This window comes from Vipera berus (assembly GCF_964194415.1).
Source record: "Vipera berus genome assembly, chromosome: 3".
Lineage (NCBI taxonomy): Eukaryota > Metazoa > Chordata > Lepidosauria > Squamata > Viperidae > Vipera > Vipera berus.
In genome coordinates, this window is record NC_138204.1 from 63,160,903 (window position 1) to 63,178,337 (window position 17,435).

General features: G+C 42.8%; 1 protein-coding gene across 4 annotated transcripts in view; it reads left to right on the plus strand.

The window, feature by feature from the left end:
- The first annotated feature begins 342 nt into the window (after nucleotides 1–342).
- ZFYVE9 (zinc finger FYVE-type containing 9) overlaps nucleotides 343–17,435 on the plus strand; it is a 54,267-nt gene continuing 37,174 nt past the window's right edge. For all 4 annotated transcript variants that reach the window (XM_081324133.1, XM_081324134.1, XM_081324131.1 and 1 more), the window contains exon 1: nucleotides 343–669. The gene's annotated coding sequence lies outside the window, so the exon portion shown is untranslated. The remainder of the gene's footprint in view (nucleotides 670–17,435) is intronic.

Sequence of the window (17,435 nt, forward strand, 5' to 3'; positions counted from 1 at the left end):
ACAACCCCTGACGTGGGCAGCAAAGGGACACAGAAAACCAATTCTTTCTGCCCTCTTAAGGTCACCGAAATCTGTGTTGTCCCAAGCCTGGTAAGACCTACCCGCAAACAGAGCGAGTTGTCTTTTTTTTTTTTTGGTAGACAAACTGCCCTCTCACGACCCTTCTCAGACCTCTGAGGAGTTTTGGTGCAATACTCCTCTCAGACAAAAACGCCGCCGCGTGTGGAGGAGCTCGCCGCCTCCGCGGAGGAAGCCCGTCGGGGAATACGAGGAGCCGGAGCGAGCGGAGAAGCGCGCCATTTCGCCATCTCATCCGCGGCGTCGCTCTACCACGCAGCCGTGCAGCGGGGTTGGCCTGAGGAGGCCCGGTCAGGCGCTGGGCTCGTGCCGCAGTGCCGTGCACCGCCCCTGGAACCTGACAGGGGGCGCTGGTTACCGGTTGCTGTGGTAGCTTCCGAATAAGCTGTGAAGTGAGCCAGCCAGCCCGCTCGCCGCCAGCGGCCCTCGCCTTTGGGAATTGAGTGAGGGACGGGCGGGAGCCTCGGAGGCTCCGCGTCGGCGGCCTTTCTGGCGCTCGGTTAGCGCAAGGCCCACACGGGAGAGGAGAGGAGAGGGCTCTTCGCCATGCAGGCCCCGCGGCGCCTGCTGCCGTTGCCGCCGCTTTCGGAGGTGAGTGAGGCGCCGGATTGTGTTTACCCATCGTTGAAGCAGCTAAGGCCGGGCTCCCTTCTTCCTGGGGCCCGTAGGAGGGCATTACTAGGCACCCTTCTTTCGGGAAGGAGCAGTTCGGAGATGCGTATCTGCTGGGGCTTTCTCGGGAAGCCAGGAGGATGGTGGAAAAGGAGGCGAAAGGAATCCCCCCCCCTCCTCCTCCTCCTCCTCCTCGAGGAGACAGACAAAGGTTGGGAGCTTTTGAGTGTCGGAATGAAGAGAAAGGCGGGGTTTAAATGGAGTAATCAAAAATGAAATCATGTTTTGCCTCCGATAGGAACTCCCTTCCTAGTGACCTGCGCGTCTTTCGTACGTCTGAAGGAGGTCGAGGCTTGGAGACCTCGAAGGGAAAGAGGGAAGCGCTTCCCAGCTTACCCTTTGCTCGGGGGCAGATGGCTCTGCCCTTTACAGGGCGCTTACTTAATCGCCTGAAAGTTTGGGGCTTCTCTTGATAGTATCTTCCTTTTTTTCTTTTTTTGGGTTTCCCCCACGTCTAAGGATGCCAGCCAGAAGACGTGGCAGGCACCCCCGAACAACACCGCCGTCCTACTTATCTGCTTATTTTGCTCCTTTAATAACGGCCAGGTGCCTCGTTTATAGGACTTAGGGCAGGGGTCTTCAAACTTGGCCCTTTTATGACTTGTGGACTTCAGCTCCCAGAATTCCTCAGCCAGGCATGCCTGGCTGAGGAATTCTGGGAGCTGAAGTCCACAAGTCATAAAAGGGCCAAGTTTGAAGACCCCTGACTTAGGGGATCGTTTCCGTATTCTTCGTTTGCATCTTCACCTTTGCGTTCTCCTATTCCGTTTTGGCTGCTGGATGACACCTTTACGCCTTCGTGACCCAACTTTTGTAAATGTAAATTTGGCAAATATTCTATTTGCTTGATAAAATGGTTTCTTTTGCCCAGTTTGCACTTTTACGTGTGTTGAGCATTACAGCATTCCCAGCTAGAATGGATTTCGGGAAGAATCAGTTAAAGGATTTACATAATCTAATGCAGTGTTGTGAAGTGATTAGGTATACTCAGTTTTGATTTGGGCTTGTGAGATCCATCTACTCGCCTTGTAATTATGGTGAATATCTGCACCCTTTTTTTGCAAAAAATAAAGTGGTTAAGATTATAGCCCTTAGATCTTTCAGTTTAACTAAATATATTTGTGAGCTCCTGAGTGTCAGTTTTTTTATAGAAATTACATAGTTTTAATTAAATCATAGAAATATATAATATGTGAATTCAAACCTTAAAAGTAATTTTCTTCAATTCCTGTTCAGTTCTTTAAACAGTTTCTGACAGGTGGCTGAAATTTTTGAAAGCCTCCAGTGAAGTATTGTACATTGGTTTTAGGACACAATTCTATTGCTTAATATCTCTTGCTATCAAAACTTTTCTCCTAATATTTAACATCTATTTTCTTTCTTTTAATTTCAACCTGTAGATCCTTATCCTGTTGTCACTTTTAATAGAAAAGTGGTCTAATCTGCCTTATATTGATCTGCCTTATAGATCAGTGCTAGCATGCTAGCTGGGGTATTCTGGGAATTGAAGTCCATCTTAAAATGGCCAGGTTGAGCAATACTGTTATAGATAATTGTAGACCAGGGGTGTCAAACTGCTGGCCCAGCGGCCGGATGCATCATGGCAAAGCCATGCCCACCCCATTGCCGGCAATGGAAAAAATGTCACCATATATCAGGACATGTCACATGACATTGCAAGTTTGACACCCCTGATGTAGATTATTATCTCACTCCCATTTGTCATCTTTTTTTGCAAGGTAAACTTGTCCAATTCCTTTAACCCTTCCTTCTTGGGCTTAGTTTCAGACTTCATCATGCTACTCCCCTGAACCTGATTCAGGTTGTCTTAAGTCAGTGCCAATTGTAGTGGCCAGAAATGATCAAAGCATTACTATCAGAGTGCAATGGAATTATTGCTTTCTAATAGATGGATGAAATGCTTCATTAATACAGACCTGTATCATATCACCTGTGTTAGTTGTTATTCATACTGATTGCTGAAGTTTAATTCTAGTGCTCCAAGATGCACTTATTTGATGTTTCCCACCAAGATCAAGACCTCAAACTTTCCTTAATATTCCCCCTACCAGATATGACTCGGTGTTTAAATATACTAAGATTATTCTGAAGCACGAATAGCCAATTCCCTGCCTTGGTATCATTAGCAAATGTAATACACATTCTTTCCATTCCAACTTTTAGATCATTTAGGAAGACATTGAACAGAACTGGAACAAGACCCTGAGCGATCTCACTCAGTATTTCCCCTCAGGACAATTTACAAATTCTCTTTTCGGTGGGTTGTTCAACTGGTTATTACAGATTATCATTTAACAGACATCTTGTTCTTAAGGATATAATTAAAAATCTTGTTAAATGCTTTACTAATATTTATTTATTTATTTATTTAGATTTATATACCGCCCTTTCCCGAAGGACTCAGGGCGGTTTACAGGATATTTAAAAGAAAATCAATACAAAAGTTAAAAACAAATTTAAAAAGATTAAATGAAACCCTGAGAAAAAATAAAAACCCAGTTAAAATTAAAATTAAAAAATTCTCAGCCTGGGCCAGAGAGCTCGAAGAGCCAGGTCTTCAGGTCCCGGCGGAATGAACGGAGGTCAGGGGCAGTCCTAAGCTCCGCGGGTAGCTGGTTCCAAAGGGCAGGCGCGCCCACTGAGAAGGCTCTACCCCTGGGTGTTACCCGCCGGCAATCTTTAACCGGCGGCACCCTGAGAAGACCCTCCCTGTGGGAGCTCACTGGACGAAGGGAGCTTGATGCTGGCAGCAGGTGTTCCCTCAAATATCCCGGACCCTCGCCATTTAGGGCTTTATAGGTCATCACCAGCACCTTGAATCTCACCCGAAGGGCAACCGGAAGCCAATGCAGCTCGCGGAGTAGAGGTGTTACATGGGAGTATCGGGAGACCCCCATCACGACTCACACGGCCGCATTCTGCACCAGCTGAAGCCTCCGGGTGGTCCTCAAGGGCAGCCCCATGTAGAGAGCGTTGCAGTAGTCTAACCGGGAGGTCACGAGCGCATGAGTGACTGTGCGTAGGGCATCTCGGTCCAGGTAGGGTCGCAACTGGCCCACCAGGTGAACCTGGGCAAATATCATGGTGCAATCCCTTTACAACACTTCCTTAAACTATCACTGTCATAAAAGAAAAGAATATTGGTCTGACATTACTTGACAACTCTATACTGTTGTCTAAGTTCTAAGTTCCACCTCTTTTATATTTTGAATGTTTCAACTATTTGCAAAAGTGAAAAATTAACTATTAAAGTAGGCTATTTTTTATATTTTATTCTGTTAATTTATAGTTTTTCAGCATGCATGAAAACATAGTATTTATTTATTGCTCAATGTTCTTCCCCTTTTTCAGTAAACTTTCTAGGATAGTCTAGTCCAGGGTTGTCAAATAGGTGGCTCATCGGCAGGAGGCGTCACACACAGGCCATGTCCATCCCAGCTCCACAAAGGCAAAAAATGTCACGATACATCATGATACGTTTTGTGATGTGATCAAGTTTGACTACTCTATAGAAATGTATGGATAAAAATGTTAGTTATTTTTTAAAAGCAGTGCTGCTATCAGCTGTCATTCTCATATGTAATTCTGTAACATAATGGAAATTTATGGCACTTGAGATGTACAGATTTGAAGAAACCTGGAGAATCGTAAATTTCCAATCCTGGATTTGATTGTATTTTTTTAATACATATGGTACATTCAAAACCTGAGATCAGGTATCCATGATTATAATTGACAAATGAAAAATGCCAACCTAGATAAATATTTAAAAATAGAGTAGAAGAAAGAGTAAATAAGGGATCACATAGTTTTTCACACATTTCTGAAAGTAAAAATGGCATTTTTGCATGGTTTCTGAAGAGAATTTTCAATCTAGGTGGGTAACATTCCTGAAGCCAATAGGATGTGAGCTTTATTGAATACCATAGTATTTAATTTTGAGTAAAAATGCATAGGATTATTTTTCTAAGATTGTTTTCTTAGATTTGTTCAGCTGATTTGAGTGATCTGCTTTCCTTTTTTTTTAGCATACAGTAACATGTTACTACATTTGCCAGGGTCTGTGTGTGCAGCTTATAAGTTTACTGAAGAAATTTTATTTTATTCTTTTCAGTGTGGTTAATGGATAAGAATGTGCTTGTGGTTTTTTAGTATGTTAGATCCTGATTATGCTTTATTAATTTCTCCATTGTCCAGTCTTGCCACAAGGGTTTGCATCATTTAGAAGAATAATGTATAGATTATGTTCTTATGCTTACTAGGAACATTAGACAGAGCATACAATAGAAGGAAAACATAGTGCTTATAATGCACTTTCCTCTAATACATTACATATCATGAATAATAGCCCAAAATTAAGTGCCTTTTTCATTATCCCTCTTTTAAAAAATGATACCAATAACTACAATCTTTCAAGATAGTATCAAATATAAATGGAGTTTAGAGAGTTCTAGAATATCAAGAAAAATTAATCTTGTTGAAAGTATTTTTCTGAGAAATTTAGAACAAAGATGAATAATTCTGTATTCCAATGGTGATTTTAGTAATGGGTAATATATTCTGAAAGAGAATTGATTGGAGAGGCTTGGGCGTGGATTTTCAAATTGGAATTAATCACATATAAAGTAAAAATGAGAATAGAGAATAGTCTAGTTCTTTAAACAGCTATGTTTGTTTGATGGGCTTCTAGAATCTCTTATTATCCAATACTGTGCTCATAAAGAGATATTTTGCAGCTACCAGTAGCATTTTGTTAATTTTATACATTTTGCTATACAAGAATATGTCAACCCTTGGTAGCCAGCTGTGGAAACAAGATTCCACAGGAACACCAGAACTATACCTCATTGAGCTAGGTTATAATAATAGAATTTGCAAATCGATGTTTTCCCTTTTTGTCCTTCTTAATATCCATGGAATTGGGAGTGGGAGGGGCTAGTCTGTGTTTCTTTGTAACTCTCCCACTTCTCTGAAATTAACACATCTTTCATCTGCACTTGGTGTTCCCCTAACAGCCTCTGCATTCCTTCTCTAAGTTGTCTCCTTGGCTTTCTGTACTATATTAAAGACTAGTAGAACGTTTGAGAAACTAAACTCTTGTCAAACATATGCCTAGGCTATAATTTCATCCGCTAAGTAGATGAATAGTACATATCTTCCTATCTTAAGGAGAGAATTAATATACAATGAATTAATATATAATATAGTTAATATTTTTAATTGTAATAAACATGTAGGAAAATAGTTGAATCATAAATTGAATAGTTGGTTAAAGTTAAGCAACCACCATGAGGTACTACATTACCAGTCTCATTCTTATTGAGATGTGGTGCCTTCTGCTGGTCTCTATACATAAGATATATACTGTGTAAAAATAGACAAATCCCTCTAATGGAGGGAGGTGGAAGTCATATAAAATCCTGTACATGGGGCCATGGCATAATGTAATATCTCTCTCTCTCTCTGCTCTGAAAGCTTAAGCAAGGTGGACTACATAATCCATTCTGGTAGTATTTTGGCTAAAGGTATTAAGGCTGTGCAGTGCTTCAGATTCAAGGGAAGAAATGCTGTTTGGAACATATGTGGATATATGGTACCTTTTAGGAGCTTCTTTAAACCAAGTACATTTTTTTCACATAATTGTACAACAGCTACAATGCCATGCCATGCCCAGGAAAAGATGAGCTGCTTTATAGCATTTATATAACAAGTGTTATGGCATGTTGTATTCACCCCACATCACATTTCTTCCTTCAGATCTGAAGCACCTCAGAGCACTTATAATCTATGCTTAGTAATGAAAATGTTCAGGATTACTCTCATCAAATGTAAAATAATCCAAAATGTGTTATAATTGTTAAATACCGCTTTAGGATTGTTAAACTTCCTTCAGCTGTGGCAAAACTAAATATGAATGATGAGCAATGCAGTTCAAAATCTCTAAAGCAAGGGTGTCAAACTGCCGGCCTGCGAGCCAGGCATGTCATCCGGAAGCTGCACCCGCCCCATTGCCGGCAATGGCAAAACCGTCCCGATATGTTGCACGATGTCACGTGACATCACGAGTTTGACATGTCTGCTCTAAAAGTATATTTAATTTAATTTAATTTAATTTAATTTAATTTAATTTAATTTAATTTAATTATTTAATTTAATTTAATTATGGGACTTATATGCCGCCCTATCTCCCGAACGACTCAGGGCGGCTAACAACAATAAAACAACAATAATACAAATATTAAAAGAGATTAAATTTACAAAGCCCCACTAAAAACCAATAATTAAAACAAAATTAAAACCCCTGTCTTCAGTCCAGGTCGGCCAGTTGGATAAGGTATGTCTTTACGTCGCGACGAAAGGACCGGAGATCTGGGGCCATCCGAAGTTCTCGGGGGAGCTGATTCCAAAGGGCAGGCGCCCCAACAGAGAAGGCCCTCCCCCTGGGAGTCGCCAGCCGACATTGGCTGACGGCACCCTGAGGAGTCCCTCTCTGTGTGAGCGCACAGGGCGATGGGAAGTCGTTCCTGGCAGCAGATGGTTCTGTAAATATCCTGGCCCTAAGCCATGTAGGGCTTTATAGGTAAGAACCAGCACCTTGAACCTCACCCGAAGGGCAACCGGCAACCAATGCAGCCCACGCAGGAGGGGTGTAATATGGGAGTATTGGGGTGCTCCCATCAGAACCCGTGCGGCCGCATTCTGCACCAGCTGAAGCCTCTGGGTGGTCTTCAAGGGCAGCCCCATGTAGAGAGCGTTGCAGTAATCTATACGGGAGGTGACGAGTGCATGAGTGACCGTACGTAAGGCATCTCGGTCCAGATAGGGGCGCAACTGGCGCACCAGGCGAACCTGGGCAAATGCCCCCCTGGCCACGACTCCTATATGATGTTCTAAATTGAGTCATGCATCCAGGAGGACGCCTAAGTTGCGTGCCCTATCAACGGGAGGTAACACCTCTCCTCCCATAACCAAAGATGGTAAATTTTGGACAACACAAGATGCCGATACGTAGAGCCACTTGGTCTTGGCCGGGTTGAGTTGGAGCCTGTTCTTCCCCATCCAGATTCGTACCGCTTCCAGGCAACGGGACATCACATCGAGGGCATCACTGGTTTGGTTCGGAGTGGAGATGAAAAGCTGGGTATCATCAGCATATTGATGATACCTCACTCCGAAACCACGTATGATCTCACCCAGTGGCTTCATATAGATGTTGAACAGGAGGGGAGAGAGGACCGACCCCTGAGGCACCCCACAATCAAGGGGCCTCAGGGTTGACCTCTGTCCTTCTGCCAACACCGTCTGCGAACGGCCCGAGAGGTAGGAGGAGAACCACCATAGAACAGTGCCTCCCACTCCCAACCCCTGGAGACGTCGCAGCAAGATGCCATGGTCGATGGTATCAAAAGCCGCTGAGAGATCTAATAGGACCAGGACAGAGGAATAACCCCTATCCCGAGCCCACCAGAGATCATCCACCAGCACGACCAATACCATCTCCGTGCTGTACCCGGGCCTGAAACCCGATTGGTACGGATCCAGATACTCAGTTTCCTCCAGGACCAACGGGAGCTGCCGTGCCACCACGCTTTCAACAACCTTCGCAAGAAAGCGAAGGTTGGAGACAGGACGAAAATTATTTAAAATAGCTGGGTCCAGAGCAGGTTTCTTGAGGAGGGGCCTCACCACCGCCTCCTTCAAGGCGGCAGGGAAGCACCCCTCACTCAAAGAAGCATTGATCACTGCCTGGAGCCAGCCTCGTGTAACCTCCTGAGCCGCATAAACCAGCCAGGAGGGACATGGGTCCAATAAACACGTGGCAGCACTTAATCTACCCATGATCCTGTCCACTTCATCCGGAATCACAGGGTCAAACTCCTCCCAGATAATATTGGCCAGACCTGTTGCTTCCCTCTCGTCAGATACTGTCCAATCGGAGTCTAGACCGGTCCGAATCTGAGCGATCTTGTCCAGCAGATGCTGACTAAACTCCTCGGCCCATCCCCGCAAGGGATCTTCCCCTGTCCCTTGATTTAAAAGGGAGTGGGTCACCCTAAACAGGGCGGCCGGGCGATTATCTGCAGACGAAATGAGGGCGGCAAAGTACGTACACTTCGCCACCTCCATTTCCACAAGATAAGATCTAGTGAAAGATCTTAACTGTGCTCGGTCAGACTCGGACCGACTGGATCTCGAAACGCTCTCTAGGCCCCTCCTCCGACGCTTCATCTCCCGTAGGTCCACGGAGAACCATGGGGCCAACCGGGACCTGTGCCGGGTCAGAGGCCGCAAAGGAACAACGTGGTTGAGAGCGTCAGAAGCAGCCCGTTGCCAGGCGCCAACCAAGGTCTCGACCGAGCTGTGGGAGAGGGAGGCAGGAATCAAACCAAGCGCTGTCTGAAACCTTTCTGGGTCCATCAAGCGCCTGGGGCGGAACCACCTGGTCGGTTCCGCCTCCCAGTGGCGGGAGGTGGCATGACGGAGGCCCAGCCACAGGAGATGATGATCTGTCCATGAAAGGGGCTGTACAGATGGAGAAACCCCACCCAGATCATTGAGCCACTACCCGGAGATAAAAATAAGGTCGGGCGTGTTTTCCCCCTCATGGGTCGGGCCCTGAATAATCTGGGTCAGGTCCATGGTCATCATGGAAGCCATGAACTCTCGCCCCCCCGACGCTCCCCCCCAGGGAAGGTAGGTTAAAATCCCCCAGCACCAAAAATCTGGGAAATTCCACCGCCAATCCCGAGAGAGTGTCGAGTAGCCCGGGCAGAGCCGTTGCCATGCAGCTGGGAGAAAGGTACGTGAGCAACAGGCCCAACTGACCACCAGGGCCCCACCTTAAGAGGAGGGACTCACATCCGCCTATCTGAGGGGCAGTGGCCTCCCGCGGACAAAGGGCCTCCTTAATAACAACCGCCACCCCACCCACCGCCCCTACCCTGAGCCCGAGGCTGATGCAGCACTCGGAAACCTGGAGGGCATAAATCAATCAGAGGGACTCCTCCCTCTGAGCCCAACCAAGTCTCCGTAATGCATGCTAGGTCTGCGTCTTCCTCCTCAATCAAATCACGGATGAGGGGAGCTTTATTCACAACAGACCTGGCATTCAAATAAATCAGCCTGAGCTTAGGTATCTGCCCTCCCCTGGGAAAGCAGGTGGAAACCAGAGGGTCGGAGCGCACCACAGCTTGAAAATAGCGGGGGTGCGATCCCAGATTACGATATGGCCCTCTGTTCATCCATCTGCCACCATTCCCAATCACCGTGGGGATCGCTATCCCCACCCCATCCCCCCGGGCCCCAAGACTCTCCCTGGCCCCCTTATCGTCGCAACCATCAGCCAACCTAGGCTGAAGTAGGACTGCATATTGTTTTGAATTTGAGGAATGAGAGAATGCATTGACATATGCATGGGTATATGCATAGTACTTGTCGGCATCTCCTTAAATGAAATTGAAGTCCACAAGTCATAAAAAAGCCAAGGTTGCCTACCCCTGCTCTAGGATATGCTGCCCACAGTTGGTCTACATAATTATTGATGAGGGGAGAAAATAGATATATAAGAAAAGTGTTTATCCAGAATACCAACCAAAATAAAGAAGTGCTGTAAAAGCTACAGTGGAAGTAGGAAAAATAGAGTCAGAGTAGTAGGACTGTGATCCATCTGTTGGTCTGCCTCTAAAGAGTATTGCTGTCAGCTGATATACGTATTGGATCATGAAATAGACAGGGTTTTGCACTTTTAGGCTGTGGAACCTGTTACTTTAAAGCCACACAGAATCACTTCTAGATGGGATCGGTGGCTCACAAGTGTAATAAATATTTTAAAAATATCAGAATCTCTTATCAAGAAGCAGGGGATTAATAACAATGTTTGCAAAATAAACTGTTTATTGTAAATGCAGAACTAACATTTCAAGTATATAAAAAAGAAATCTTGAATTTCACAATTATTTGCAAAGTTAATGTTTTCACCAAATATAATCAATGTTCATGACTGGGATGTGATTGCTTTAAGTTCAATATTCAGTCAAATTTATATTATTGTAAGAGAAGAGCATCTTATCTGTTTAGACTAAAGATGTTTCTATAAGTTGTTATTGCTTCAGATAAGGAGGTTCTCTCAGAAATGTATGTTGTTGCAAACAATATATTTCCAATCCTTGACTGGCAATTTTAGCATATTCTTTTAAAACCTCTATCCAGAAATATATAAGTTCTACATGAAGAAATGTTGCTTGTAGTGTGAAATCAGTTGCATTTAATTTCTTAAAGCTTGTACTATAAGAAGAAGAAGCAAAATCAGAACTGGAAATTTTTTTTGCTTTTTCTGTTTTCATCTCCACCTGCAATTACTCCAGTTTTTAACTGTATCTGGAAAATATTCATATTACATAAATGTGAATGATGCCTAATAAAACAATATGCATATATTGAGGAATATATAGGTAAAGGTAAAGGTTCCCCCGCACATGCGTGCTAGTCGTTTCCGACTCTAGGGGCCGGTGCTCATCTCCGTTTCAAAGCCGAAGAGCCAGCGCTTGTCCGAGGACGTCTCCGTGGTCATGTGGCCGGCATGACTGGACGCCAAAGGCGCACGGAACGCTGTTACCTTCCCACCGGAGTGGTCCCTATTTTTCTACTTGCATTTTTACGTGCTTTCGAACTGCTAGGTTGGCAGAAGCTGGGACGAGTAACAGGCGCTCACTCTGCTACGCGGCACTCGGGATTCGACCCGCCAAACTGCCGACCTTCTGATCAACAAGCTCAGCGTCCTAACCCACTGAGCCACCGCGTCCCTGAGGAATATATAGGTTGTGTTTAATATTAGGAAGCTGAAAAAGTATGCAGGAAAATCACCATTTGTGATGTCACTTAGAATGAATCCCTTACTTAGGAATGCTGATGGCATGGATTTTTTTCATTATGAATGCCTGGATGAACATATTTAAGCACCCATCTTCCTCCTGCATGCATGCCTTTGCAAACATAATTTTTGTACATCTTACTCCAGAGGAGGTTTTATGTCAAACAGGTTTGAGGCATATGTACATTTCAGCCAAGCAATGCAATTCTAATTTTCTTTATTAATTCCCACACTGTTCATAGAACTTACCTTAAGTAGATGCACATAGGATAGCACCTCAATGGTTAAGCAGGCTTTTGGGGGGACACCTACATGCATACTAATAATTATGGTCTGCATTATGGAAAGTAAATAGGGAAGAAAAGATTAACATCATTCAATTTTGTGCTGCTAAGTAAGTTAAAAACTGGATTTCTAGCGTGCTCTGCTTTTAATTCCCTTAACTGCCTTTAGAAATTTGGACTGCTTAATGCTTGGGGAAATGTGTGTTGGATTTTGGGAGCAGGCAGGAAGTTGGGCTTTGTGTGTGGCCCCATGGGTAGAAAGAGTTGAATAATGATGAGCTTAACTCACAAAATTCACTCAAGTTTTGGAATACTCCATCTTAACATATGGCATTAAGAAATGTGATTTTTTGGGGGAGTGGTTTAGCGTGCTGATTGAACCCAGTTAATAATGGATCATTTAAGAAATCAGTTTAAGTAAACCTACGACAGTGATGTGTGATTCTTTGGCCTTGGCATAATGTTTTAATGTTGATAGAGGGCATAGAGAGTATCTGCTTTCCTGTGGATACATAATGAATCTGCAATGATGTTTTTTATTCACTATTGTTTGGAAAACATCTTCAGATGCAGAAGTTACAGAAAAACAAAATTAACAGTGGGAAGGTTGTGTTTTGTCTAGAATTCTTATTTCCATGCTTGAAGGTTTAACTTTCTGAAATATTTATATCATTGGGTTTACATTTAAATAAACATTTAAAAATTGGGGAGATTCATATTGAAATCTACCACTTACCGTATTTTCCGGTGTATAAGACGACTTTTTAACCCATGAAAATCACCTCAAAAGTTGGGGGGTCGTCTTATACGCCGAGTCGTCTTATACGCCGGAAAAATACCTCTTGGATCTTTTCTCTTTTCTGCTGGGCGGAGGGATCGCTGGGTGAATGGAGGTAGGCATGGCGACCCGTGGTAAAGCGGCTGACGGCGAAGGAGGGCAAACTCTTGTCAGCTTCTGGGGCAGTTACTGCAGCTGCCGCCGTTGCGCTCTCTAGGACTGGCCATGCTAGCGCCTCCAATGCTGGCCGTCAGGTCCCCGATGAGAGGAGGGGCAGGCAGTCCCCAGAGGCGCCCCGCTCGACCGTAGGAAGGGAGCACCTTTGCTCCCGCCGAGGCACCGCTTGACTCGCGCCGACCAGAAGAATTGCTTGCCCGGTCACGGAGTGCGGAACTGAGAGCAGCAGCGCACCAGGCAAGAGAGCTCAGAGAAAAGAAGGCAAGGCGCCCATTTGGCGGGGAAGGAGCAAAGCTGAGCAAATCACAGAGCAGGCGGAGCAGAGAAACGTTACAGGGGAAAAGGGGGTGGGGTTTAAAAGGCAAGGCGGGTGGGACGTGGAGACGTTCTGCAGTTAGAAGTAACGAAGGAGCCTCCGGGCGCTTTCTGGATCGGATTGTGCAAACTGAGCGTGCCGCTACAGTCCTCGTGTTTCCCAGGGTTGCCTGTCATGCCAGAGGTATTCCCTGTAGCCCCAGATTCTTTAGCTCCCCACTTTCCTTAATTCGGGCAAATTTTGTGCTCCGTGGAGAAACATTAATACGCAAATGCCGTTTGTTTAACCGTGCAAAACTCGGGGGAAACCTTGGTATTTGGGAACGGAAAGGCTTAAGCCTTTTCATTTCTGTTTTATGCATGGGCTGGGAGGGTCACGAAGTTTACCTCTTTTATTTTAGCAACATCGTGGCACTTATAAAAAAAAGGGTACTAACGCTAAACGAGTTGTTAATATCCAGATTGTGTGCCAGGAAGTGAAATATTGAGTTATTAGCCCAAACCCTATAATTTAACACGAAAAGTAGGGGGTCGTCTTATACGCCGGAAAATACGGTATATGCATCTTACCAATGTACATTTAATTATTGTTCCTTTTTGCCTGTTAAGAAACTCATTAATTTTCCCTCACATTTTTCCCCAAAATTTCACCGTAATCAAACCCATGACTTCAGAATCTGTGTAACAGAACATGATTACATTTTTAGATCTCTGCTGAAATTCATCCTATATACTTTCTCTAATCTGATTATGGGTCCTGCTGTCTGTTTCAGGTTGCACATTACTTCACAATTGTGCTCCCTACTGTCTCAGATTTCTCTCAGTTTGCTCTTTTTCAATTGTGAATTCTTGCTTCTTTTAACCACAAAGTGAAACAATCAACTCCTCTGTTTATCAAGGACATTCTCCAACTGCCAAAGTGATGTTTCCTTATTTTAAAAACTTTGACTAGTAATATTGCCTTTTAACTCCTAGTCAAAATTTCCTGAGTTCTTGGCCCATCAAAATTGTTCTTTTCTGTCTCCTAATTAGGAGTGTCATAAAATGGAAAATATGTTTTGTTTTGAAGTTAAAACAAACGGTTGCATAATGGAAGTTCTGTTGAAACATTTTGGTTATTTTGGTTGCAGTTTTATAGAAATAAAACCCAGAACATTTGAGTTGTGCTAGTTCAGTTAAAACATTGGGAATGGACCCAGAGTGATTTTTATAGGGCTATTAGGGCAAGAGTAGTGTAAGTTTCTCTTTTTCTCCTTTTCCACATGGTTTATTTTCCTTCCTTCCTTCTTCCTTCCTTCCTTCCTTCCTTCCTTCCTTCCTTCCTTCCTTCCTTCCTTCCTTCCTTCCTTCCTTCCTTCCTTCCTTCCTTCCTTCCTTCCTTCCTTCCTTCCTTCCTTCCTTCCTTCCTGTTGCCACCTCTGATCTATTGGCCTATGCACCTATCATTCAATCAAAATCTCAGCATAGTATATGTCCTGCTGACCCATCCACCCCTCTGACTTCTACATACAGGAAATCTTCACCCTTGGTTTTTTCCTATTTTTACACCGTTTTTCTGAACTACCAAAACATTTGTTTGGAACAATCATATTTTGGTTATATTGGAACAAAAAATCCCTATTATGTGATGCATGTTGACTGTCCAACATCCAAAGCATGCAAGTTTAGGTTAATACATTTTGCACAATTCAGCTCATAATAATTTTAAAGCATGAAGGAATTGTATTTTTCAGTATGTGTCAGAATATAGTTTTTTTGAATGCTTAAATATAAATGCAACACATTTTCAGTTTGCAAGATGAAGCTAGAAATTATTGAGCATTTTTTGCAATGGCAGGGAATATTGGCTTTTATATAGCTATATTTCTTGAATACTTTATTTGGCCAAGTTGATTAAACACACAATGAATTTGTCTCTGGTACAAAAGCACTTTGTTGCTCCACTCCAAAAGCAAGATGATAAAGATAATGAGGATAACAATAATAACAACACAACAACCCAGATCCAGTCTGAACATCTGATTGAACTAATACTGTGTTTCCCCAAAAATAAAGCCCAATCGGAAAATAAGTCCTAGCATGATTTTTCAGGAGGGTCATAATAAAAGCCAAAAATAAGCTCCAGTTAAAATAATCAGCCAGACGAACGCATTTAGTACCATATTTCCCCAAATACAGACCCTAACTGGAAAATAAGCCCTAATGCGTCTTTTGGAGCAAAAATTAATATAAGACCTAGTCATATTTTCAGGGAAACACAGTAATAATACCAATAAAAGAGGGAACAAAGAAGATAAGGATAAATGATAACTACAGCCACACTACATGGGTTAATAGACATTAGGCAGCACTGAGAGAATTACGGTAAGTGTTCAGCAGAGTGATGGCATGAGGGGGGAAAATCTGTCCCTGTGCCTAGTTGTTTTGGCATACAATGCCCAATTGTGCCATCCCGAGGAATTCTATTCTGGTTTGTTCTGTTCTGCTCTTGCTCTTGCTCCTGCTCCTGCTCCACTCTCTTTAAAGGTTAGGCTGGCATGAAATCTGATAATATCTTGCACTTCTATTCTGTTCTGTTCCTACTCCTACTCCACTCCCTTTAAAGGTTAGGCTGGCATGTAGAATCTGGAATCTGATAATATCTTATATTTGTATACATAGTTTTATGAATGGTGCAAACTTGAAGTTTGAAATATAATTTTGCCGCCCTCAGATTGACCCTCCTGTTCCATAGCAGAGATCAAACAGGAAGGCTTTGGTTTGAATCTGAAGAAAGAGGGATCCAAAGTCTCAAACTATTATTATGGATGTGCAGGGCTTTTTTTCCTCATAGAACGCTCAGAACGGAGTTCCGGCACCTTTTTTGGATGGAACCTTGTAGCGTAGGCAAGGCGGGTTGTATGACATGTGTGAGTTCCGGCACCTTTTTCTTTTACAAAAAAAGCACTGTGGATGTGAGAGACTATAGGGAGTTGGGGAAAGGAATGAAAAAAAAAAGACACAGACATAAGGCGTCATGAAAAAACTCACAAACAGCAGTTTAACCCAAGTAGAAGAAAATCTGAATAAGTGTTTCAAATCTCTTCAAAGGAGAGTCCCTTTGCTCTCTTTATTGATGGTTATAGCATCCCTACGGCAGCTGAAAATTACATTGGGCTTGGAAACTCCCAACTATTTTTCTAATGGCAAAGCCCACATCCTTTATGTCATCATCAAACGTTTAATTTGAAATTAGTTTCCAAATTCTCAAAAATGGATCATATATTGTGAAAAACGAAATCTTTGAACACACTACAAACATCTTCAATGTAACTTCCAATCATGTTGAATTCTCATTTTGTGGCATTGGCTTATACCCTGTTATTGTTTTCCTTTCAGCTGTCAGTCAAAATAAATAACACATTGTCACGTACAGTGCAGTATATTAACTTCCGAGACTTGTTACTGTGATACAGTTTGTAAAGAATAATAAATTGCTTTGAAATTGTTGTGCAGCTTTGTTCATTGATTTAGCTGCCTGTGAATGAAATCTTTGTTTGTATTTCACATATGTGTATGACTTCAAGAATGATATTGGCATTTTGTACAACATTTTATCACCTTGTCAATTTGGTGATATTCTTGTAAGAGCATTTTGTGGAGCAGCGATATGGTCATAACAATACTTAAAAGAAGATGTTCTGTTTTTAAAAGATAAAATGTTATTTCCTTCAATGGTTTTGCAAATTCATCTTTATTTTATACATACTTTTAAGTTGATGAGTGGAAAGACACACTCATTGTTATACTCATTGTTTACTTTCTATGTCTGGAACATTGTAATATTGTTATTTTCAACAAATTCTGGCCGAATTTGATACTTTTATTTCTCTGCTAGTGTGTAATAATTATATACCCTTTTACACAAATATTTTGTGAAAATTCAAAATCTGTATCAATTTAAGCAGGATGAATGAAAGTATAGTTATGAGATGCCTTATTTGTAAGGAAGAATCTTCAGTGCTATATTCCCTATCCAAAACCAGGAATATGTTCTGGTTTCCAGGAACTTATCCTAGACAACAGGCAAGAGTAGCACCATCAGCCGGAAATTCATCTAGGCAGCAACAGCATCACATAAACAACCATTTAACGTTTGCTGATAATGCTACCTGCATCGATACTTGGAGAGAATAAATATCAGCTTTATTTAGTTATTAAAATCATAGAATGTAAGTGTAGGAAGACATTGGAGATAATT